We start from the raw sequence: 25566 nt of genomic DNA, 5'->3' as shown, positions 1-25566 counted from the left end.
AAACATAATTACACTACGGATATTGTGTGCAGGTCAGTGACACAAAATCTCAATTTAATCTATTTTAAATTCAAGCTGTAACAACAAAATGTGGAAAATGTCAAGGGTGTGAATACTTTCTGAAGGCACTGTACAATGACAGAATCTGTCAACCATTCATTTGTACAACAAATACATATTTGGTGGACTACACAAAAACCATAATATCCTTGCCTGGGAAAACAAGGCCAAATTAGCAAGAGCAACTTAACAACACTCTGCAAATTAGCCGACATCTGGAGTGAATGACAAAAATCCCTGGAATCGTATTAATTGTGACCATGAGGGCAGGCAGGAAAGGGAAGCAACAACGCTTTTTCTTACTTGTCTGAAGGATGCCATCTAAATCCAAACATTTCCTCCTGAATATTCAGGCCAAGTGAATACAATATTCATTTTGCTGCAGGAGAACAGTTGATGCATAACAATGAGAGCGGCTAATGAAATCAACCATCAAGCTGAAATACATACATATTAAACCGGGGTCTCACAGTGTCACTCGCTTTTTTTCCCCCCATGGCTTGTTCTTTTTCCTCATTTCTTTCCCTGACCTTTCAATATTTTTGTCTTTCCTTGAATTCGCTCTCAGCCAAGAATGATTATTGCATTTTAATGACGGTTTTATTCTGGGCATGTACACATCATCTCTGACTGCGTCTCGGAAAGCTTGCATTTTTCTGACCGTATTAAGGTTGTTTTCACAAACAATGCATGAAAAAAAAAAAAAAAAAAAGGTTACACAAGAAAATCCATGACTCTAAATATCATAAATTGACTGTGGTTGCCATTCTACTAAACATCTGTTTGTGCCAAAAGAGAGTGTAGGCTTACTTATGCAATTTACTTCATTTATAAGCAGAGTGTTTAGGTCAATTAAAGTAGGCTAATCCATTGCAAAAAAAATAGAGTTTATCATAATTGTTCAACAAAACAAATACAGGGAACCTAATTACGAACAGTGTTTCCCCTATGCTTTGGCAAGAAGAAGATGCCTGTGTTGACATTTGATGTCCGTGTAAAGACCTGTATTCACACGGGTATTTAGTCGAGGACGGGACCAAATGGGAGTGAGAGAACCAAAGAACCAAAGCGCTCAACCTCAACAGATTTTTCCTACTGCATCTAGCATTTTGCTAGCTATGTTGGTTGAGAAGGCCTGACGAAAATAACTGTACAGTAGGCTACATTTTAGACAAAACAGGTAGCCTAGTAGTAAGTCATTAAATACAGGTCCCTCTCAGGGCCTCACCCTTACACAGCACCCACAACAATGCCAGTTCTGACTTCATATACAGATATTTCCCTTAAAAATAGCATATTCCTAGTAAACAAAGGGAGGGGTTAACTGATCAAAGTGCGAGGCAGTGGTGGAAGGTCAGCCCCCACCAGCCAGCTGAGAGAGCTGATAGGGAAAACAGCCACCGTACTCCCGAGCTGCCATTCCTCCTCCCTGACAAAGACTCCATCTGCCACTGAGCCATTTGCAGCCTCAGAGTCAGAATATCAATGATTTCCAACCATTCTGCAAGTCTTGCGTTCACCTTGGTATCACCTCTACACGCGTCTGAGGCGCTGACGTTACAGATCTCTTCTCTGTAGGCAGCAGTGCACTGCAGGCAGCCAGCCCAGCCCGGCGCAGAGCAGAGCAGAGCAGAGCAGAGCCTTCATCCAGTTAAGTGGCATTTATGCAGCTCCTGGAAGGAGAGCATTTTATTAGCATCGATATTATTGGAGCCTTTCTAGATTGGTGTTCCGGGCCCTGAGAGATTTCCAACGCATCTGAATTCACACTCAAATAGTAATAAGAGGGGATTGGGGTCGGGAGGATTTAAATCATGCCAACGTAACGAGAGAGTGGGATGCTTTACCTGCAATTTACAGTGATTTCAGGGAACACCGTCTGTGTGAAAGGATTTTCATTTTGCAGTGCAAAGTGTGTGGTGTGCATTTTACCAGCCCTCTGATGCGGTAAAGAGGTAGAGAGAAGGGGGGGGGGAATCCCCTGGTCTCTGCTGAAGTACCAGTGACAGCATTAAGAGGAAGGCAGGCAGCTGGCCCTAACAACCCAATGATACTAAAGAAAATTCAATTTTCTCCTTCACCATCTGCACACCAAACCACAGAGGCACTTATGACCCTCCTCTGCTTCTATACCTCCCAGTGTAGACCATGCCAGAGCTGTTCCAAGACCCTGTCTTCCCTGACCTCTCACCCCTGAGGGGAAACATTATGATTAGTTATAGTTTATTGACAACAAATTAGCCTCTGTGGTGGGCGCAGCTGGACCGGAGCTCATCCCTTAGCTTCAAATACCGATTCTGTAATTACTTCCCTCACGTTCTCAGTTATACCTTATACCACTGTTTTTAACAGAGGGGAACGACACACAAATCCAATCATGGCCAGAATGAGGCATGGAAATTCCCTGATGCCCAATTGCCTCAATGGGTCTGTTTCTCATGTCTACTCCTCACGGTCTCCAAGCCCGTCTCAACATGACTCAGAGAAAAACCACACTGGGCCTTGTACCAAGCACACATTAGTCAAACTAAATGTTTCTACTGGCTTTGTTTCAAGTCGGCGATACCGTCGCCTGGGGGGCTCCTGAAATCAGGCCTCGTGTCTGTGCTGAACAACAGGGAGGATGGAGGGGTGCTTTTAAAGCCCACTCATCCACCTAGGCCCGATGGGCTCCAAATGACTCCTGTCCATCTGCAGATGGACGGCTCACTGCGGATTATCTACAATCACTTGGCAAATTGAATGGCAGTGTGCTTCATTAAAAAGGTACATTATTTTCTGCTGTATTTGCCCTTCAGGAGACACAAATATACGGCTCTGTTTGCGCAAACATTAGCAGCGAGGCTTGCATGCGCCACATTCACACAGGGGAGATGAATTAAGCGGTTGACACCCTTTTAATGACACGCGATATCTAAACGTCTCTGCGGAAGATCGCAGGATGAATTCATTCCGGGAACGCATAGAACAAAGTAACAATGCAGCGAGGCCGGATGAGAAGTCACTAAGTTGGACTTCTCCCAATCTCCAAAGTGCATTAAAGCTGCTGGGGATATTGGTCGACCACACCACGGCACATTTGTTGACAATTAGCAAGTTACAAGGTAGCGTAAAACAGAGGCGTTCAGTGCCGTATGAGGTTACCAGGCGTGTTGCATGCATAATTCACAAGAGTCTAAAGCGCCACTGATGTGTCCCATAGACGTCGCCTTAGAGAGAACGGTCGGCACCAGCTCACATTTGTAGCACGGCATCTGGCGTACTGCGTCAGGGATTGCCAAGAGCCTCGTCTACTAGCGGCAAACTCTTTTCAAATCAAAAATTTTTAAATCTCATTTTATTGGTCACATACATGTTTTGCGCAGATGTTATTGAGGGGTGTAGCAAAATGCTTCTCACACTAACATCCTTTTCAAACCTCTTGATATGCTGAGATGTCGAGAGTGCTCACAAACCTAACAGACTTTTTTTCTCCCCTTACAGCTCACTTGCTCAAAGATCACAATGAATCTAAGGGTTTATTCTTAATATGAAGTGAGGTTTAACTGAATGAATGGCCTAGGTTAAAATGTTGGCATAAGCCACAGTGCGTAACCTAACTGGCATGTGAGCAAACAACACTAAAATCAAAAAGGGGGGGACAAAGTTTGGTTGGAGGAACCCAGCAGTATAATAACAGAGATCTGTAACCCATTAACATTCTGGCTGGAGGACAGGAGACACAGGCAGGGCGTCTGGGGTGGCTGGCTGGTCTGATGCAATCCATTTTGAAGTCCTTGCATCTCGCAGCACGGCCGCCCACTGCTCGTGACCTTTAGGGTTTGGTCTCCGCACCATGGACTTCGCCTGCTATTGACTATCTGGCTGTGTCCCGAATGGTATCCTCTTCCCTTTACAGTGCACTACTGTTTTGACAAGGGCCAATAGGGCTCTGGTCCTTACACAAGGAATAGGGTGCCATTTGGGACATACCCTCCGAGTCATTCAAACACCACGCAGTGGAATGGAGGTGGGGCTCCCTGCTTAAGCGGACTCCTTGGAATACACCTCGCCTTGACTACACTTTCTGATGGCCATGAGTCGTACCTCACGACAGCTCTGTTCTGTCCAGGATGTCTTGAGATCTACGTAGGTTAATAACTGGTGTTGTAGTAGATTGATACCACCTAACAGTATCCCGTGCAGCATTATGATTCAACTTTGACAGGAATTCTTTCATCACCATCTCTCTCGCCTCATCCTCACCTCTCTCCCCATCCCTTGGCCAAGGGAAGGGAGGAGGAGGAGCGGGGCTGAGGTGCCAGTATTTACTACCACATCATATTACACAGCCCCAGCAATATGTTAGCCACTCAGGCCCGTCACAGAATACACCTCTTTCAAGCCACACTGTTAACTGTAGGAGGACATCAATATTTAAAAAAAGGAGGGATAGAAAAACCCTCCCTCCCCCATCTAACACACCCACAGGGGGCTGTAAAACACCAGTCGATAGGGCCCCCCCCCCTCGCCTCTCCACCTCTCCTGATCTACCCACTTCCCCCTCCCATCTCCTCAGCCTCCTCAGCAGTTAGAGTAGGAGGAGAGGCGGCCTTCTAGTTAAACTACAGGTTACTGATGACTTAAAATAAATCCTGGGGAGGTTTCCATTACACACAACCTGGGCAGGATCAGAATCCGGGGTTGATGGGATTCCTCTCCTCATTTCCCGTTGCCATTCCAACTCTGTTTGTCTGGAACGCTGTGGGTGACCTGTCTCCTGGCAGGGTCGCACACAAATATTCTAACAGGCTTTTTCCTCAGGATCACAAAGTTTCCCGATGCATGTCACCACACTTAGTTTTCAGCATATCGACTCCAGTAGAAAATAACATGTTGCTTATAGTTACTTTGCATTGCCCTTTTACTTTCAACCCTCCACATTGCACATTTGAAATACTGCAGAGAAAGAAAAACAGGTCTGTGACGAACTGTTTTGGATGGAAGTTTCTCCTTGAAGAGTGGAACAGCGAATGTTCCAGATAGAACAACAAGCCTTGGCTAGTAGCCCCGAGGTACGACGGGCAGCCAACTGGAAAGGAGAAGTCCAGCGATAACACTGTCCTGCTATCAGTGACACACTAGATACCTGATACCACCTGATCTTTCTCTGACGGTTGAAAAACCAGTTCAGAAACCAATGACTTCCAAAATGCTGATGTATTTACAATAACACCACAGAGGTTTGCGTGATTCCGGCATCGAAGCGCTTCGAGGCGTTACTCGGGAGAGAAAAGTCAGACTGTCTGATAGGAGTGGAGCTGAAGCTTTCAGATCCCTCCTGACATCGTCTTGGGTGCAACACTACACAATTTACAGAGGCAGCCATGCAACTACTGTTCAAAGCTTCTGTATGCAAAGTGACTCACTTTCAAATTCAAAACAAAGTCAAAGGACAGCTCAAACTCTACCAATTACCCCAATTTGGTTGACAGTAATTTATTTAAGAAATAGCCAAAAGTAAAAGAATGCTTCTTTTCATACATGTTATGAAACGTTGACATGCTAATTCTATGCAAGACGGCGAACTAATTAGAAATTCGCAAACTGAAAGCAAAGTGTAATGTAGCACAAACTAATTCCATTAAAGAGGACCTCGTTAAATCTAGGCCTAATTGGAAAAATCTCTAATCCCATACCTAAATAATGCTTTAAATTGAACAGTTCTGCTTAGTCCAGTTAGCCTATCCTTTCATAAACTGATTTCCGGACGCAATAATTACAACGGGGACTTCAAGACACAAACAGTAGGACCACATTGTTTACAGCGGCGATGGGTGATTAGAATGCAGCCAATGTGACCAAACACTTACTGTTCGAGAGGATCCTCAGCTCTGTGACATCACGGCTCTGCAAACTGAAAAAGAAGAAGACAACAGTCAGCTTAATTGCTTTATTTTATTGATTTATTCATTCACCACAATTCCTGCCTGAAACTCCATTAAAATAAAATAAAAATGCTAATTTGGATGGGCTTAGGGCCTGGGGGGGGGATACCTTATGCATTCAAACGTCGGCTGGGAATCAAAGCCCTGCCGCTGCAGCATGGTCATATGACAGAGCAAACAAAACAAAAGACGGGTGTATTTCAAACACGACAACAAAATTCAACTAAAATTGGAAAACAACAGCACTTGCGTAAGCGCTTCCAAACACTTCTGGCGAGCCAGCAAATGTCTATTATTTTCATTACACGTTTCCATCGGTGTTTGTTTCAATTGGAACGTGAAGTAAACGAAGACTGCGTCAGTTTAACACCCGGTGTCAGCAGCAGACTTAAGCGCACATGATTTACAGCCTTGACGCATCACTCAAATTCCCCTAATCCACAATGCAACCTGTCTACAGGACAACTGCGGGATCACACGGAGCCAAGGGAAACAGACAAGACTTGTGTTCATACTACAACAGGCGATTATAGCAGCACAAACAATGAATGACAGCAAAAGGCCCAACATCAATGTTAGCGATCGCATCAATGTTATGACAATGATTGTCATCATTTAAAAAGACTCAGTCTGTTTCTTATATTAGACTAATTTAATTTCAACATACAAATTAAGAGGTGATGAACAACAAAGGCTTTCTATACTAATCTTTCAGTGCTCCAGGAGTAGCCTACAAATCACAACAAACTACTTTGATTAAGTTGGCAAGTATGGACACAGATCCCTAGGCCTGGCCTAGCTAGGATTCATCTGAACCTAGGCCAGTGCCATATTACCTCAAACAACATGTCATTCTCCTCTCGGTGCACTTGATCAGGGCCAACTGTTGCTTTCTGGACAATCCTCTCAGTGAGCCCTTGGTGAGTACTGAGCGAGGTAAACAGGATGCTGTTAAAACTGCACTTGTGCCTTTTCAGCTCAGGAGGCAATTTGCTCTGACTGCTGCTGCTGTGGATGCTATGCCATTTCCCTATCCTAGCAGATGCTTCACTCAAAATGGCTTCAAGCTAATTATGGGTATCTTAGGAGTGTGCCTCCACCTTCATTCACTCAAAGGATGGGTATCATTCACACACTAATTAGAGAAACATGCCTCCTCCTGCTACGGCTTGGTAACAAATCCATCCGGATTCACCCTTTGTCGATGGAGGAGGACACATTCGGAGGATGACGATGTTCTCTTTTCGCTTCCTGTTTTGCATAACCTACCAGTACCTAACAGCATCTCAGGTTACACACAATAGAGCCTAGGCTAGTAGTAAGGTTTGACGGCCTGTAAACTCAGCGAAGAGAATAGTCATTGCGCCAAACCAAGTCATCCCATTAGTCGTCCATCTACAGGGAAGTTTATGGAGATTAAAAGCAGATGGGAAGAAAAAAAAAACATGTTGAAAAAGTAATGTTGACCCGTAGCCTATGAGAAAAACATAGGCTAACGACTTGTCCTAGGCTTAAGTGGTCTTGAATCATACTTTGTGGACAATGACCGATCGGACTAAGGAATGCATAGGCATCGGATAGACTACAGTACCGGTTAAGAAATCTTGAATAAATGGGCTACAGTCCAAAACTGAGGCCCTTGCAAAAGGTTTAAACAATGTATGAGCGGACTAAAGAATGCTTATTCACAGAGTAAGTGGGTCATTCCATGTCATTTCAGCAAGCCATGACACCCACCATGTCAGATTATTCTGAAATCCTCTCTGTAGTTAGAAACAGATAAGATTAAATTTCAACAAAATGTTTCAGGAATGCTAATCTCTAAGAAATTAAGCTAATTGATTGCACCCAAATTAGCCATTTTTCATTTATAGGATACATATAGTCTTCAATAAATATAGTACATGATGTAACAATGATTAAGACATGAGGAATCCAGTAAAATTGTCAATAGTCACCCACGGACCCCCAAGCCAATCCCACCCCAACAACCATTATGCAGATTCAGTTCTCTATGTTTGACATGTTAAAGATGCGGTTTGGAGTATTTTTTTTCCCTTCTTCTCCTGTTCAGAGAAATTTGTCATTGAAGTCGCTTGCATTATTTTCCATAAATTAGTGTGAAAGTACCAAGTTTTGCCCACTGATGCCACAATAGGTGGTTTGTGGGTGACTTGACCATTTTATTATATTCCTCATGTCTTATTCGTTGTTAGATAGAATTATTAAAGGGGGATACCTAGTCAGTTGTACAACATAATGCATTCAACTGAAATGTGTCTTCCTCATTTTAACCTAACCCCTCTGAATCAGAGAGGTGCAGAGGGCTGCCCTTAAATAGACATCCACGTCTTCGGCGCCCGGGGAACAGTGGGTTAACTGTCTTGCTCAGGGGCAGAACGAAAGATTTTTACCTTGTCAGCTCGGGGATTCGATCCGGTAACCTTTTGGTTACTGGCCCAACGCTCCTACCCGCCAGGCTAATTATGGTCCAAATCTGATGTTAGGTCCAATATTTATTGAAGATTATATGAATCATATAAATTAAAATGGCAAATTTGGGTGCAATCAATTAGCTTCATTTCTCAGAGATCAAATGATATTTTAGCCAAAATAATGTTTCAGGAATGGTCATCTTTCTAACTATAGAAACTATTTCAGAACAATGTGAGATGGTGGGTGTCTAAACTCTCTTTCTTGCGCTTTTTTTAGTTGTAATGAATCCAAGTGGAAACAGATTCTATGGGCCAGCCAGCCACAAATCTTAAGTCATTACACTGTGTAGCAGGGTTGTCACGATACCAGTATCGAGATATACAAGAGGTATCATGGCAAGGGAAGAAAAACATGAAGCCAACTGAATTTCTTGAGGAAAACAAGTCCTAGTGGTAGAAAAAAAGCAGACCAAAGTCATCTAGAATCACATGTTTATTTTCCAAGCTATAGCACACAATATTTTACATACTGTAGGTTTATTTTAAAAAGACCAACGAGTTTAGTCTGCTTTGAGTTTTCCTTTTTTCCATGGAAAATCATGTATCGTAGAATCGCAATACTGGTATAACATTGTATTTGTCACATGCGCAGAATACAACAGGTATTACTGTGAAATGCTTACTTACAAGCCCTTAATTCTATTTAAGAAATGGCATTGTTGTTAAGAAAATATTTACTAAAATAAACTAATGTTAAAAAAATCTAAATCAAAAAGTAACAAGAAAATTACATAACAATAACGAGGCTATATATAAGGGGTACCGGCACCGAGTCAATGGGCAGGGGTACAGGTTAGTTGAGAATTTGTAAAGTAACTATGCATAGATAATAAAACAGCGAATAGCAGCAGTGTAAAAAAAAAAAAAAAAAAGGGGGGGTGGGGGGGGGGTCAATGTAAAGATTCCAGATGGCCATTTGATTAATTGTTCAGCAGTCTTATGTCTTGGGGGTAGAAGCTGTTAAGGAGCCTTTTGGTCATAGACTTGGCGCTCTGGTGCAGTAGCAGAGAGAACAATGGGGCTGGAGTGGAGCGGGTCAAGAATTTCAAGTTCCTTGGTGTCCACATCACCAACGAACTATCATCGTCCAAACACCCCAAGGCAGTCGTTAAGAGGGCACAACAACACCTTTTCCCCCTCAGGACACCTCAGGACACCCCCTCAGGACACCATTTTCTATCCAAAGCTAATAATTATATGCATATTCTAGTTTCTGGGCAGGACTAATAATCAGATTAAATCGGGTACGTTTTTTATCCAGCCGTGAAAATACTGCCCCCTAGCCATAAGAGGTTAATAGGAGCCTGTTCGGCCCTCCTTTCCCTATAGTCCACGATCAGCTCCTTTGATTTCCTCACATTGAGGGAGAGGTTTTTGTCCTGCCTGACCTCCTCCCTATAGGCCGTCTCATCGTTGTCGGTGATCAGGCCTACCACTGTTCTGTTGTCAGCAAACTTGATGATGGAGTTGGAGTCGCGCTTGGCCACGCAGTCGTGGGTGAACAGGGAGTACAGGAGGGGACTAAGCACGTACCCTTGAGGGGCCCCAGTGTTGGGGATCTGCGTGGCAGATGTGTTGTTGCCTACCCTTACCACCTGGGGGCAGCCCGTCAGGAAGTCCAGGATCCAGTTGCAGAGGTAGGTGTTTAGTCTCAGGGCCTTTAGCTTATTAATGAGCTTTGTGGGTACTATGGTGTTGAACACTGAGCTGTAGTCAATGAACAGCATTCTCACGTAGGTATTCCTTTTGTCCAGGTAGGGAAGGGCAGTGTGGAGTGAGATTGAGATTGTGTCATCTGTGGATCTGTTGGGGCGATATGCGAATTGGAGTGGGTCTAGGGTTTCCGGCATGATGGTGTTGATGTCAGCCATGACCAGCCTTTCAAAGCAGGTTACCTTCGCTTTCTTGGGCACAAGGACTATGGTGGTCTGTTTGAAACATGTAGGTATTACAGACTCGGTCAGAGAGAGGTTGAACAAGTCAGTGAAGACACTTGCCAGTTGGTCCGCGCATGCTTTGAGTACGCGTCCTGGTAATCAGTCTGGCCCCACAGCTTTTTGAATGTTGACCTGTTTAAAAAGGTCTTGCTCACGTCAGCTAAGGAGTGCGTGATCACACAGTCATATGGAACAACTGGTGTGCTCATGCTTTCTTCAGTGTTGCTTGCCTCAAAGCGAACATAAAACGCATTTAGCTCGCCTAGTAGGCTTGAGTCACTGGGCAGCTCACGGTTGGGTTTCCCTTAGTAGTCCGTAATAGTTTCAGCCGTGCCACATCCGACGAGTGTCAGAGTTGGTGTAGTAACATTCAATCTTAGTCCTGTATTGACGCTTTGCCTGTTTGATGGTTCGTCTGAGGGCATAGCAGCATTTCTTATAAGTGTCCGGATTAGTGTCCCGCACCTTGAAAGCATCAGCTCTAGCTTTTAGCTCGGTGTGAACATTAACTGTAATCTATGGCTTCTGGTTGGGATATGTACGTACAATCACTGTGGGGACGACATCGTCGATGCACTTATTGATGAAACCGGTGACTGAGGCGGTATACCCCTCAATGCCATTGGATGAATCCCGGAACATATTCCAGTCTGTGCTAGCAAAACAGTCCTGTAGCGTAGCATTCACATCATCTGACCACTTCTGTATTGGTACTTCCTGCTTTAGTTTTACTTGTAAGCAGGAATCAGGAGGATATAATTATGGTCAGATTTGCCAAATGGAGGGCGAGGGAGAGATCTGTACGTGTCTCTGTGTGGAGTAAAGTGGTCTAGAGTTAGTTTTTTCACTCTGGAAGCACGTGTCATGCTGGTAGAAATGAGGTAAAACAGATTTAAGTTTGCGTGCATTAAAGTCCCCGGCCACTAGCGTCGCTTCTGGATGAGCATTTCCTTGTTTGTTTCTCGCCTTATACAACTCGTTGAGTGTGGTCTTAGTGCCAGCATCGGTTTGTGGTGGTAAATAGACAGCTACGAAGAATATAGATGAGAACTCTCTTGGTAGATACTGTGGTCTCCAGCTTATCATGCGGTATTCTACCTGAGGCGAGCAATTCCTTGAGACTTCTTTTTAATTTTACACATGGCGCACCAGCAGTTGACAAATAGACACACCCTCGCCCCTCGTGTTACCAGACATCGCTGCTCTGTGCAGCCAGCTCTGTATTAGCCACGTCTCGGTGAAAGATAAGATATTACCGTTTGTAATGTCCCGTTGGTAGGATAGTCTTAATCGTAGATCGTCCAGCTTGTTTTCAAATGATTGCACGTTGGCCACTAATACAGAGGGTAGTGGTGGTTTACCTACTCGTCTGAGAATTCATACGAGGCACCCTGCCATCCTCCCCCTTTTCATCACGCGGATGACAGGGAGTTGGGCCTTATCTCGACAAAGCCGTATATCCTTTGCGTCGGACTCATTCAATTAAAAAGATCTTCGTCCAGTTCAAGGTGAGTAATCCCTGTTCTGATGTCTTGAAGCTCTTTTAAGAGATGGTAGCAGCAACATTATGTTCAAAATGAGTTAAACAATGCGAAAAAACAAACAAAATAGCACAGTTGGTTAGGAGCTCCTAAAATCCTACTATGTAGGATGATAAAACCAACAGGCCTGCACAGCTGTAATGTTTTCCACATGCAGAAAAAAACTACCAATGTCATTTCTCTCATTTCCACCAGGACAAACCATTCCCTGCCACGCCGGCATACAACATGACCAGAGAGAGAACATGAGAGGTTCTTGAAAACATCCTATTTTACGGTCCTTTGAGACGTCATTGGAGGAAATAGGCCTTAAATGATAAACAGTTTAGATCCCTGGTTGTGTGGAGTTCCCAGAACACAATCTCACATCTCAATCAGCAACAGTAGTCCAAAAGTATTCAAATCCACTTGAGGAATGTAGTGATGTTCTGACAAGAGAGTGATGGAGTTTGGTTGCATCCCCGAGTGCCAAAAAAGGGTATTCAGAGAGAAATGTGTTTCCTAAAAAATGCCGGTGTTCCTATCTGTATGCTTAAATTAGCTCTAAATACTTGGATTACACCAGGGAGCTCTCACACAGGATTTGCCATAACCTGGAGAAGCAGTTTCCATCCATCTCCACACAACTCGCACGTCAATAACAACCTCAGCAAACCCGTTTATACCTCACCTAAAACAGACAGGCTCTTCCTGCAACTACATCTGTACCATTTTGTGGTTGGAACATCAGTAGAGGGTGAGGGGAGATAAGCAGATAGTATTTCTCTTTTCTGATGTTTTATCCAGCACTGGAAGCGTAAAATGTCACTCCCTGGCCTCAAATAAAGGTCTTTCCCAGTAGCTCCTTTGAACTGCTGCTTGGGCTGAACCTTCTCATGTTACGGCTAGCTGTCTTTCCATGCCATAATTTAAAGAATAGAGACAAGAGCATGAGATTGCCTTGAGAGAAAGCTCAACAACAGCAATGTTGAGTAATAAATAACAGTTATTTTCCAAGAGGTTTGCTTCCCCATCCTAGCTCCGCACAGCTGTGATGGATTACCGAGTTTCACCGTTTAATACGGAGTTCAGTGGGGAAAACCGTTTTGTCTGTCAAACTAACAGCGTCTTAACGTGTTCGGGTCATTTACCAACCTCAAAACATCTAAACCCCTTTTTCAGCACCCACTATGGCCTATTTCAAACACTTTCATTCATGATAGGTTCCTACATTTGTTTGTGGTTTTTGAAATGCTTTGAACGTGATATTAATTTGTTTTCAGCATCGTGGTGGAAATTAAGCAGCAATAGGAAAAATGAGGAAGATACTAATAATCACGCCTACTGTAGTGTAGGTCCACGTGAGACACCTCTGTGCTCATACAGATTATTCCTGATAATCCACTCCTTCGAAACTGGGGATCCTTTTAAACCACTCAGCTAAAACAGGGTCCTACACTTGGTGCCATAATTCAATAAAAATAGGTTTATTTACAGTGGGCGACGTCTCCTTTCAATCTCACCTCAAATAAGCAGTGTAGGCTATTAACTAAATAACTTGAACAAGTGTTGTCTTAACATGGAAAAGTGTCCGGAAGATTTTTGTAATGTTAGCTAAAAGGGAGTCGCATCGTTCTAAATGCACAAATGTCATCCGTCTTCCCTACTATCATGTGGAGTGGCAGGGTCCCTTTGCCTCCTTCCCCCTCCTCTATCTTGGGAGACACATTAAGCAGAGCTTGAATCAACAAAGCAGAATGTATCCGAGGTTGGTCTCTACTGACCCAAACACACTCGGTAAGGACGGATTCAAAAACATTCACTTCCCCCCCCACCCACCTTTTCGTGTAATTTCATGCAGTGTTCGGTGAAAATTAAATATTTAAAATTGTGGCTGCAGCAGGCTTGCTAGCACAGCTTAAATGGCAAGCCTTTGTGGCAGCAGTGACCAGATTTTAAATGCAGGAAGATCAATAAATTAAAAGGAGCCCTGCTGTGCTGAAGCACAATCTTGGTGTGTGTGAGTGGAATGGGTTAGGCCTATAATAGCCAGTGAAAGTCTGCGCTCATCCTGCAACCATCTGAATTATGAATAGGCTACATGGAGTCTATTCACCAAATCCCAGTGTCCTCTCTGCCTCCACAATTCCAGCAGTTTAAACATGTACTACATGCAATTTCACCTAAGGATACAAATAGCGGTAAGCAGCCAAACAAATAGTCCAAACTATTAGCGTTTCAAACATGGAGTACTTATCACAGCAGGAGACTTCAATCATTGGAGCATCCGTTCTTCAGCTAAGACATTATGAAAAGCATCTCCAGGAGCAGAAAAATAAACCAGGAGGAAACAAGAGGGGGAAGAAAAAAATGTAATCTCCCACTCCCTGACATGTTCCTAATAAACAACCCTCCTCAATAGTTCTCCGGCTCGGCCAATCAGAAAGTGTCAACCCTGACCTACAAAAGGATCACGTCAAACCTTAAAAATGTTTAAAAACATCAATCATGAAAACAAGAGAGGACGTTGAATTATACAGTATTAACCTCTAGGGTTTGCATACAAAGACCTTAGATTTATTGATGCCTGTGTGTTAAGGGCCTCGCCGCGCTGTTCTTTACAGTGAACCGGCTGCCAATTTGATGGACCTCTCAGCCCTCAGCAGGAGTTCAGCGTCTTTGATTAATGAGTGCAAGCTTGTGGAAGAGGGTACGAACGGGAGGGACAGGAGAAAGAAATGGTGTGAAAATGCACAATTGCCAGTCCTTTAATAGGACGGCTGCCATAATTACTGATGGGTCTAGTTCCTCCTTTTAGAAGAGCCAAACACACTTGGACCCCTTTCACAACCCCCACCAAAAGATTGAAAAAAGGCTGACCCCCCCAGTCTTGTTAAAATCCTCACAGTCGACTTCGAGATGGCAATGGTGACTATTCAGAAACACTAAATGACAACAACAAAAAAACACAACAATCTTGTTTAATCCAGATAACCCACGTTGGTGACAAACGTTTTCCCATCTCGCCCGTTTGGAACACAAACCAGATTTATTTATTTTTTAAATAAAGAAACCTTCAGTTTTATCTTGGAAATTCACCTTGAATGACAAACAGCAATAATGTGTATCGCTGTTTCACTTAGACTAGGCCTAGTACAGTGACATATTTTGGATTGTCAATTAGGCTAACGTAATGTTGTCATCAGAAGCAGGACATCTACCCTAAACAAATATCAATGTTTTACATTCTGGTACAGTCTATATTGTGCTACTTAGGCTAGGCTACATGTTCTCAAGCAGACTAAGGAAAAAACGCACACCTCATATCTGCTAATTAGCCTACCAGTTAAACTAACAGGTTGTTGGTAAATTATAATGAATTTACTTTTGTTGTGTGCCTAATAGCCTACCTTAACAATAAGAAGCACATTATTACACCACATGCAAGGAATAGGCTGTAATTAACCAAGTGGTTGAATGGGTGAAAATAATGATGGAGCTAAAAATACCTTTTATTAAATCACACCACTGGGGCTGGTAGCATTTAAACGTGCCGTTTCAAGCAATTCAGCAACCTTGAGAGATAATGCTAAGATTTTCCATCCTTGAAGAACAATACCCTGCGATATTCCAAACATTCAAATGCGCCACTGCTATTTTTATTAATGCTAAAGCTCACATCCGGAGCTGGTGACTTGTTGTGATGCATTATTGTTTCCTCATTCTGAGACTGTTTTCAAGGACACGAGCTCTGAATAAATATGAGGCAAATTCAGTGACCTTCCAGCGTTGTATCTGGTTATTGGTTGATTCATTGGCAGTTGCTGGATGCATTCATAACACATCAAGGTTGTAATCTGATTTATCTTGCATCCTTGGCTGGAATGGCTGCTTGAGCCATTTAAATGATCGACTTTATGGGGAATAATGTCTATTGCCATTTCACTTAGACTGTGTGCAATAGTTAATCAATTAACTATTTACAAAAGACCAATCAATCCCTCTGTAGCACTAGTGGCAAAAGCAATGCAGTGCCAAAGAAAGTTCACAAATGTGACATGTGAAATCAATGGCCCCAAACAAACAATCATGTTCTCCATGCAGTGAGTGTGGTGTAAGTGATACTAAAACTTTTTTAAACTCAGAAGCTTGTAGTGTTTAAAGCTTGATTCCCAGGTTATTACCTCACTATAAACACGTTTTGCAATACAGTCTTTATTTTTCTTAAAATACGCTTTTGTCAAAATTGGATCTAGGCCTGTTACTAAGTTACTGGCCAAGTCCATTTTAAAATTGACATCCTAATGGAGAAAGGCCGGACACAGCCTGTAGACATTATATGCTAGCTAGATTTACCTTATAGCCTAACAGCCCTGTAGTATTGGATCTGAACAAGCCTCGACAGATGTGTTCTAAATAACAAAGAGCCTAAAGGCCTATTAATAACTTAGGCTATTATGCCTTCAGTTCCACCAATAAGGCAACCATAGGCATTTGTAATCAGAGTTTAAACTGTGGCCACATGAGTATCCTGCACGTCACTGCACGTGTGCATGCGTAAGTGCATGCATGTGCATTTGAGTGTGTGCGCTGGGGGTTTAATTCATTGCCAGTGCCACCGATGGTTTCCTAACATCTCAACGAAGGATCGCAAGTTAAGCATTCCACTGTACTTGTGCATGTGACAAATAAAACTTGAAACTTGTAATGAAGCAGATGTCAAGTCGATTCATCCGAGGGAAGTGGAAGGCATTCCCATAAGAGAAAGCTGTTTGGCTAAACATCTGCTCCTTTACATTTGAGTTATGCTGTGAATATTCAAACAAAGAAATGGGAGGTGGAGCAATTAGCATTTAGAGCAGAGGTATTCTGCTCTCAGAATATATTTTTTTTTTTTTGGGGGGGGGGGGGGCAGTTTTAAAAGAATCCCCTGAATGAACCACAGATTGGCAGAGCCAAAGACAAGTAGGTAAGCATATAGCCTATTGTTGGTACAATATCAGGTTACATGTTGGACACTGAAGTGAATAAGACACAAGGTTAGAGTGAAAAACAGGACATGTTAAGTAAATAGGAGCTAGACATAGCCTAAGCCGACATGACAATACCATACATAAGATGTCAGTCTGGACTATAACTTTGTAGAGCATTTGCCTGCTTAGCCAAAACGGGGTCTATTCAATCAAATGTAATGTCATATAAAACTGATTCCTTGCCCTAACTAATCAACCAAATACTGAAGGCTATTGAAAGTGAAAAATCAGTCTAATAAGTCAAATGTTGAGAACACTTGACTCAACCATCCTGCCACCACTCAAAATGACTAGCCCTATTAGGCAAATGTGTGCCTTTGCATTGTTAAAACCTTCACTCCATGAAAAAGGTGGCTTACAAATATGAAATCAATCGCCTCATTCAGTTCAAATGTTACAAAGAATCAGATGTTACCAAAACTTCAGATGACGTCATATCTTGAAACGTTTGATAACTTTTCGGTCATAAGCCTTCTGGATCTTTGAAATGAGTGGGTGGGTTAAATTACCCAAATGGCGAGTGGCTTGTTGTTTAGATCGTAGAAAAATGGTGGATATTGTAATATTACACAAAGGGATAGATTTCATCAACTCAGCCGGGCTGCAGCTGCTTTTCTTTATAGGAAGCAACACAAAAGAGGAAAGGCGCTTCGGACGGACCCAAGCAGTGGACTGGCTGAAACTGCTGATTTCCACTGACACCTCCAAACATATATATATATTTAAAAAATGATGCTACACCACAAATAAGCAATAACGAACTAATGTTTTATTTGTGGTTTAATAAGGTTTCATCGATGAAGAGCAGACTCTGGCATTATCGGTAAAGAGACACCGACCTCGGGTTGACACTATCCACATGACCTGCAACAATGTTTTAAAACGTTTCAAACTTGTGAGTGATTATAAACCTAGTTAACACCAAATGTATTTCTCTGTCAAATAGCTAGCGTAAGACTGAGCGGGTTTTTGTTTAAAAAAAAGGGCTGTTAAGCCGCTTCAGCTACAACACAAAAGACAAGGTTCGCTAGCTAAACAGCAAGCTGACAGCAACCGACTCAGTCTTACACCGTAAAAAAAGTGATGGAAATCGACTGTCTCGTCATTAAGTTAAGCTTACCAACTAGATTTACAAATAGTTGCAAAGTAACAAAACCCCAGTGCGGCTATTATTGACACATTTACAAGTGTTATCATTCTCGACAAGTTCGTATCAAGCTGCACCACTCAGGTTAGGTTACATGAAGAAGAAAAAGAGCAAGCCGCTGGACAGCACTGATAGAACGAGGCGCTAGCGAAGCTAAGCTAAGCTAGCACGCATCCCTATCAAAATGACAAACTGACCGTCGTTATGAATGATAGCGTAAGCTAACTTCCACACCACAAAAACCGTAAGGAAACTCACCTTGCGTTCGTGACTTTATGTATACTCCTTCAGTTACTATTCAAAAGAGCCTTAAATGTTCCTCTCCTCCGCGTTTTGCGTTGGTTGAAGTCAGTGGCAGGAGATGATAAAGAAGAGAATTGGGCATTAATTGAGTCGTGGTGAGAGTGGGTAAGCTATGTGTGAGTGTGTTAGTTACCAACAGCAGATTGAGGGAGACTCCAGATTTCTCAAGGTTTGTTCAGCTTCACTTCAAGGAACGAAAGTGACGTCAGTTAAAAGCTCCAACAATGCTAACTTTTGTCTGATTAATTAACAATTCAGTGCTATAAATTACTGTAAGCAGATACCAGGCATCTGGTAGGTATTACTTGTTTTGTTTTTTTCATCCTGGAAGCAATCTATGATTGAGATAGCATTTTAACAAGATTAAAAGTGAAATGGACTCTATAAAAGAAAAGAACGTTTATGGTGGTAAACTAATAGGATGAATGAGGAATGCAGGTGTGGGGGAAAGAACTGGGAGAAGATCTGGCAGTGTATACACTGTGATTATTTATTTGTACAATAGGTCACTGCAATTATGTAACAAAATGCATAATTAATCAAATAATAAGTGAGGAGATTACACATATACACTTTCTTTTCATCTGTGGGGAACAAGTGACTCTTACAATATCTGTTTTTGTCTTAGGATCATAAAATAGGAGATAAATGAAAAGGTACTGCTTGAAACATTACATACTCACAGATCCCAGTGAATTCTTTGAATATACTGTACCTTTGGTCCTTTGAGTAAGTGACTTGCAGTAATACAACAACTCAAATAAGTTTTTATGTATTAACACATCTCCTACAGTTGAGCAAAGACTGCCATCTGTGCCTAATTGTGTTTTTTCTTTCTTTGGGCAGACAATCAGCAACAGGCTGAGCAGAGACCTTGTGACCTAGTCTGGGTTAGACAGGGGTGCATATTATTACAGTCAACAAACAACTGAAGAGCAATATGCTGCAAATTCTCTCCCAGAAACTGGGAAAATGTAGATAGTTTATGTAGATAGACCTACTGTGCAATAAATCAATCAATTGACAGGTGGAAAGGTAGAACAACAAAATTATATTATGTTTGTGATTCAATTTAGTGCTTATCAGGAACTATTTTAGATTTTAGATTTGAAAAAATAAACCCGAATGTATTTTAACGCTATTATGAGACATATAGGCTACATATAATCACCCAAATCTTTAATTCAATTGTTGATATGTTGCTTTTACACAGATGGCAACACATTACTCAGAGAAAGCAGAAATGATCAGCGAATGCTTTGTGTTTGAATGTTCAAGGGAGCAAAATGCTTTTGAATTAAGGGAACAGTGGCTTTTTCTTAAGCAAATTGTACATCCACTGGAGGTAATTGGAGACAGTAATTAAGAAACAAAGTACTCTCGAATTAAAGATGTGGGGGGGGGGAAAAATCCTTATTCAGCATTGTGAATTTAAAACAGGTTTATTTGCTTGTTCACCATCCCTTGTGCTCATTGATTTTCTTCCCCTTCCTCTGAGTCAATTTCGACACTGCATTCAGACGGCCTGAAACGGATGAATCAAGCTTGCCTGAATCGACAGAGATGGTGAGAGAGAAAAAAATAATTTGATGATTTTGTCACTGGAACAGCGGGATGCTGGGATTTTAATTGTATTGGAGAATCGTCATTAGGGATAGCGAGTGATGAAAGAGCTCAGAGCTGCATCATTATAAGAGGCTTCACTGGCCAGGCCTTTTTGCATGCAATGAAAATGTCTAGCATTACCTAGGTCATTTGTAACATAATAAGTGCAAGTCCAATGACTGCAATGCAAGCACATGGGGGGGGGGGGGGACAAACAGTCTGTCCCCTTATTTGGGACAACATTTTTAAAGAGTCTTGATTAGAAAGTATAATGAGATACCAAAAGACATAGTAAAGATGATGTCTCCGGAGACTGATGGAAAACAAATGAATGTGGTAATTTGGTTTTAATTATTATCAGTCCATGGCAAGCCCAGGAAACCCACCAGCCAGTGTGGCTGGGGCTGTGCTTGCCGTTATTGATTTTTGCCTGACACATTCAAAGAATACAGATTTTAATCATTTCAGTACACAACACCTTATAATTCCAATAAAAAAACAAGAGCCTTCCAGCACCACACATACACTTAATTTAAATGACACAAATTCATCTCTGAGCTAAAAACAGGGTAAATGCAGTCCAAGGTTTCTGTACATAATTACGCTCAGGGTTAATCCGCTTGGCCTCTTTAAAAGCTTAATAGTACAATAAATACAGAACAGTTTTCTACTGTGGACCAACTAATCTAAAGTGAATTAAAACATTTAGTGCTTTACATATTATGGAAATATTGCCCTGCAAAACAGTGTTTTCACATTTTCAAAAGCATGGTCTGTTTTTCATGCAGCAATGGTGTTAACTTCTTTTATCCATAGATATTTTAAATATCACTGGTTTTGTGCTACTTATTAGCTATTTGATGATAGGAACCTCAGGAGAATTACACGACAATAAGGTATATATTGCCCTTTGTTCTCAGCACAAAACAATCCTCTCCAGATAGGTCATGTGGGTTAGTGATGACAGTCTTGTCTGTCTTGGACCAACACTAATGATAATAATAATAATAATAATTTATTACATTTCTATAGCGCTTTTCTGAGAATCTCAAAGCACTTCAAGAGCAAAAAACAAGCAATATGTCATGACAGGTCACTCAATAGAGGCCAAGTCTTTGTAAGCGGCATCCTCCGAAGATTGAGAGGGTCAGTTCATGGCTCAAGCGTAGGGATCTGGTCAGAGGATGGTAAATGATGGCGATGGTGCTGATGATCTTGTAGAGGGCAAGTCAGGGAACCAGCCTGTCTCTTATAGCCGCTGGACTTCTCCTCTTCCACTCTGTGTAACACCCACTTGGGTGATGCCTCAGTAGCTCTGGGTGCCAGAAAGCTCACCACACAAAGTTCAGAATAGTAGCCAGTCGTCCACTACCAGCCCTCTGCCTCAGCACTGCTGTATTCCTCCGTCTCCCATTCCTCTTACGCTTCAGCCGACTCCTAAAATGATGTTAGCAGAAGATTAGGAATTGGCAGCCAGGTGAGGCAAAAAAAGCTGGTACTGTCCAGATACATTTTTCAAACAAAAACATTAGCCAGCTATGTAGCTAGCTAGCCAAGCCAAAAAAAAAGTGTTAACCTGTCAGTCAATCTGCAAAAACACCAGATATATGCTACAAAAACTCAATGTTATTGGTACTGTGACAGATCCCAAAAGATTTGTGAAAATATGAATATAACAACTGGTCTGGTGCAATGCCAGTGGTACCTCAGATGTGCTTATCAACCCACACGGTGTTGGAAGTTCATTTCAGGGGATATCAGACATTTGTACCAAGGGAAGTAGACCAATCTCTAATTTAAGATAGATGTGCTATTCCTGTTAACTACATATGTATAAATAGAATATTTATTCAGTGAAATGACTTCATCAGATTTTAAACACCACGCCACTGTCTCTGCTTACAGCATGAACTCCTCGAAAATATTTCTGAAATGCATGTAGCACACATCTTCAAGGCTTTAACATTTGTGTGGTGATTTCAAATAGCCCTTCACCCGGCATTAAAAAGGACATGATTAATCAAGGGAAACATCACCCAGTATGACACAAACATCATAAGGATTAATACAGGAGTGCATTGGTGGAATATTGATAGATTCATACAACATACAAGATCATTGACTAACCGGTCATCTTGACATTGTGAAATTCCACCATGAAAACGTACTCATTTCCCATGTCATTCACATAATAACAAGCATTCCGAGCAAATTATTGACCTAGAAGGAAGAGAGAAATGATCAGGAAATAAAGATCTGGCATGGAATGTGCTATCAAGGAAGCAAAATTAATCTATACATTGATAACGAGCACTTATTAAATATCAGATCACAATACTTATTTACACAGACTAATTGTGGCTCAGAATAGACTTACTTATAAAATGCCTCTGCAGTGGACGGCCATGTAAATATTGGCCTTTGTTTTCCCTCTGTTAATTGGAGCATGTTCTAGGAAGACAGTGAATGGAGGAGAAACATGAGCCTTCCATAACATGGGAAACAGATGCTCCCCACTTCTGTCTACAGGCACCTCAGTTTGAAAAGGCAAGAGAGGGGGATGAATAGAGAATAATAAAGAGAGAGTTGAAATCTAATGAAATAACGAGTCTTAAAGGAAAGCTGGATTTGCCTGGGGTAAAACCTGAAACTCTGAGGAAAATAATGGTTTGGGTGACAGCATTGCTTTTCGGTTAGACAACTGTCACGTATTTCAGAGTAGATTATAGTCCGAACACATGAGATTCTGAGAAGTATTTCAGGAATGTTTTACCAGTTGTTAGAGCCTATACAATTACATAAATCATTTTAGAAATTGTAAATACATGTATTGTTATTGGCGATGCATAAACTATTGAACATTTCAGAGTAATTGTTGGAGTATTTGTAGTGAGTTTAGCATCTTTTGTTCACAAAGGAATGCAGCAATACACATATTACTTGATAATTACTTGATAACCCCTGGTGAACAGCAGTGGCTCTGTGCATCCTATTTTCATGCCAACTGTCACTCTGTGTCATATTGTATTTACGTATGCATACCACTGTCCCTTTTAATTAGTCATTTCAGGTCAGTGCAAAACCCATCCTCCTCCAGGCTGTGGCAAGGCAGACGCGTGAATGAAATGCCTTCAGTGTTATTTGATCAAAAATAGGCCATTACAGCCATAATCATAATGGCAACAGCCTCTCTGTAATGTTTGCTCTCCAGAAACAATCCATCTTGGGGGTGAAACAGCAACACTTATTTTGGTGAAGAAGCAGAAAACCATGAAGAAACAAAAAAGCACAGATCTGTCTGGAAAAAATAAAGGACCATGCTAGACAAGGTAATTATAATGTAAGCAAGTCCCATCATTTTCAAAAAACCTCAAGCGAGGCTTTTTCCTGCCCACATTAACACTACAATTAATTATGATAATCACTTCTGGGCATGAAAACGAACATCTATTTTAGAAAACCTGGCCCTGCACTACATCCTGGAGATAAATATTTATTTTATATTTTATTGTTGAACTTGCATATACAAAACTGTGTGAACTGTGTTTAATTGTGTGACCACTTCTATAATAAATGGTTGAACGTTTGAATTGATCTGGTATTAGTATTGCCACCAAAGAAAGACAAAGCAGATTGAGTCAAATATCTTGTCATATTTATACACTCGCTACAATGGGTTTGTATAAACATTTGAATGTTCTCTCAGCTCCAGACAAACCTGAGCTTAAGCTCATTTTCTTCCGAACACACTCAAACCCATTCTAAAAGCGTCGTTCAAGGTTCCTTTCATGGACAACTGCATTCACAGCAAGCTGCTATTGTATTCCTATCTACTAAATTATGCTTTGTTGCATATTCATGGCTGCCTTGTCCAGAGTGAGGAGGGTGAGACAGACTCTTGGGTCCTGGGAAAATTGGGCTGAACAAGTAGATATGTCACAAAGCATTCCTCTGTGATTACAACACATCTGCTGAAATCCCATCCAGACAGAAGCTCATTTCTAAGCTCTGTCTGAACACTATTTCTAGGTTGTGTTATTGTTGTATGTAACCCCATGGCAAAAAAAGATCAGACTCATCTACAAGACACAATGAGTCATGATCAGAACAAGATATACAGAGAATTTTGTAAACATAATATTCTGTTTAAATGTATTTTGTCTGAAGGATATGTGTTCATAACGTTGAAACATATCCACAGTGCCTCCAGACCAAGAAGTATACAGTTATTTGTGTACATTTCCAAGCGAATAGGCACGAGAGTGCCGAGGAAAATGGCCAATAAACTAAAGGACTGAAATCTACCTTTTCCTAAGAGGTATATAGTGGGAGTCCTGACCTTCACTGGGCCTTGTTTCACCTGACCTCATCATTTGTTGTTCTTTGTTGCCATTTCATCGAATAGTTTAATGGATGTCTTCCCACAAAACTGAACTTTCAAACAGAATGAGATATCTATGTTTAATCTACACTACGGCCATACCCTACTCAGTCATGTTTCCACTTTTTCACACACAGTCTGCATGGTGCAGTTGAAAAATAAAGCGTTTGAATGTGCTCACTCTGTAGACCACTTATGCTGAAATGGGTTGACTTTTGGGTTTTGTCAGACTTTAAAACCAATCCCGTAACCGTTTTGCTCACAACAGGCGCAAACGTGCCATCAATCTGAATAGATAGCAGCCAGGAATATTTATCTTAATTCAATTCCATGTGATATATTAACACTTGATTGTTATCATAATGTATACTTAAATGAATCAAATTATTCTTCCACTAGATTAGACAGTTATCAAGATTTTGTTTACATAAAAAAAAAACATACACAATGCGTGATTACCTGAAGGAGTTCATGCAATATGTTTCTGTTGCTGTTCCTGGAAAGTACAGGCTGGAAATGTGATCTACTGTCCCGCCTAGTGGCCAAGCTCCTACATCACGGGGGATGTCTCCTTTTATATTAGGAGTTAACATTCACTACATGGCCAAAAGTATGTGGACACCCGTTGCTGACAGGTATATACAATCTAATACACAGCCATGCAATCTCCATAGACAAACATTGTCAGTAGAATGGCTTTACTGAAGAGCTCAGTGACTTTCAATGTGGCACCGTCATAGGATGCCACCTTTCCAACAAGTCAGTTTGTCAAATTTCTGCCCTGCTAGAGCTGCAACGGTCAACTGTAAGTGCTGTTACTGTGAAGCGGAAACATCTAGGAGCAGCAACGGCTCAGCCGCGATGTAGTAGGCCACACAAGCTTACAGAATGGGACCGCTGAGTGCTGAAGAACGCAACGCGTAAAAATCTTCTGTCCTCATTTGTAACACCCACTACCGATTTCCAAACTGCTTCTGGAAGCAACATCAGCACAGGAACGGTTTGTCAGCAGCTTCATGAAATGGGTTTCCATGGCCGAGCAGCCGCACACAAGCCTAAGATCACCATGCGCAATGCCAGCGTCGGCTGGAGTGGTGTAAAGCTTGCAGCTATTGGACTCTGGAGCAGGGGAAACGCGTTCTCTGGAGTAATTAATCA

At 41.8% G+C, this 25566-nt stretch overlaps 1 protein-coding gene across 14 annotated transcripts in view; it reads right to left on the bottom strand.

Moving 5' to 3' along the window:
- LOC115156073 (bromodomain adjacent to zinc finger domain protein 2B) overlaps positions 1-18579 on the bottom strand; it is an 88820-nt gene extending 70241 nt beyond the window's left edge. For 13 of the 14 annotated variants that reach the window (XM_029703311.1, XM_029703323.1, XM_029703322.1 and 10 more), the window contains exons 1-2: positions 18378-18579; positions 5913-5956 (exon numbers count right to left, since the gene is read on the bottom strand). The gene's annotated coding sequence lies outside the window, so the exon portion shown is untranslated. Of the gene's footprint in view, positions 1-1580; positions 1734-5912; positions 5957-18377 lie in introns of all 14 variants that reach the window. The other variant, XM_029703312.1, reaches the window with a different exon arrangement.
- Between the last annotated feature and the right edge of the window lie 6987 nt (positions 18580-25566).

Source organism: Salmo trutta, chromosome 20, assembly GCF_901001165.1.
Source record: "Salmo trutta chromosome 20, fSalTru1.1, whole genome shotgun sequence".
Classification (NCBI taxonomy): domain Eukaryota; kingdom Metazoa; phylum Chordata; class Actinopteri; order Salmoniformes; family Salmonidae; genus Salmo; species Salmo trutta.
The sequence above is the reverse complement of the archived record's forward strand: the minus strand, read 5'-3'. Positions and strand labels throughout refer to the sequence as shown.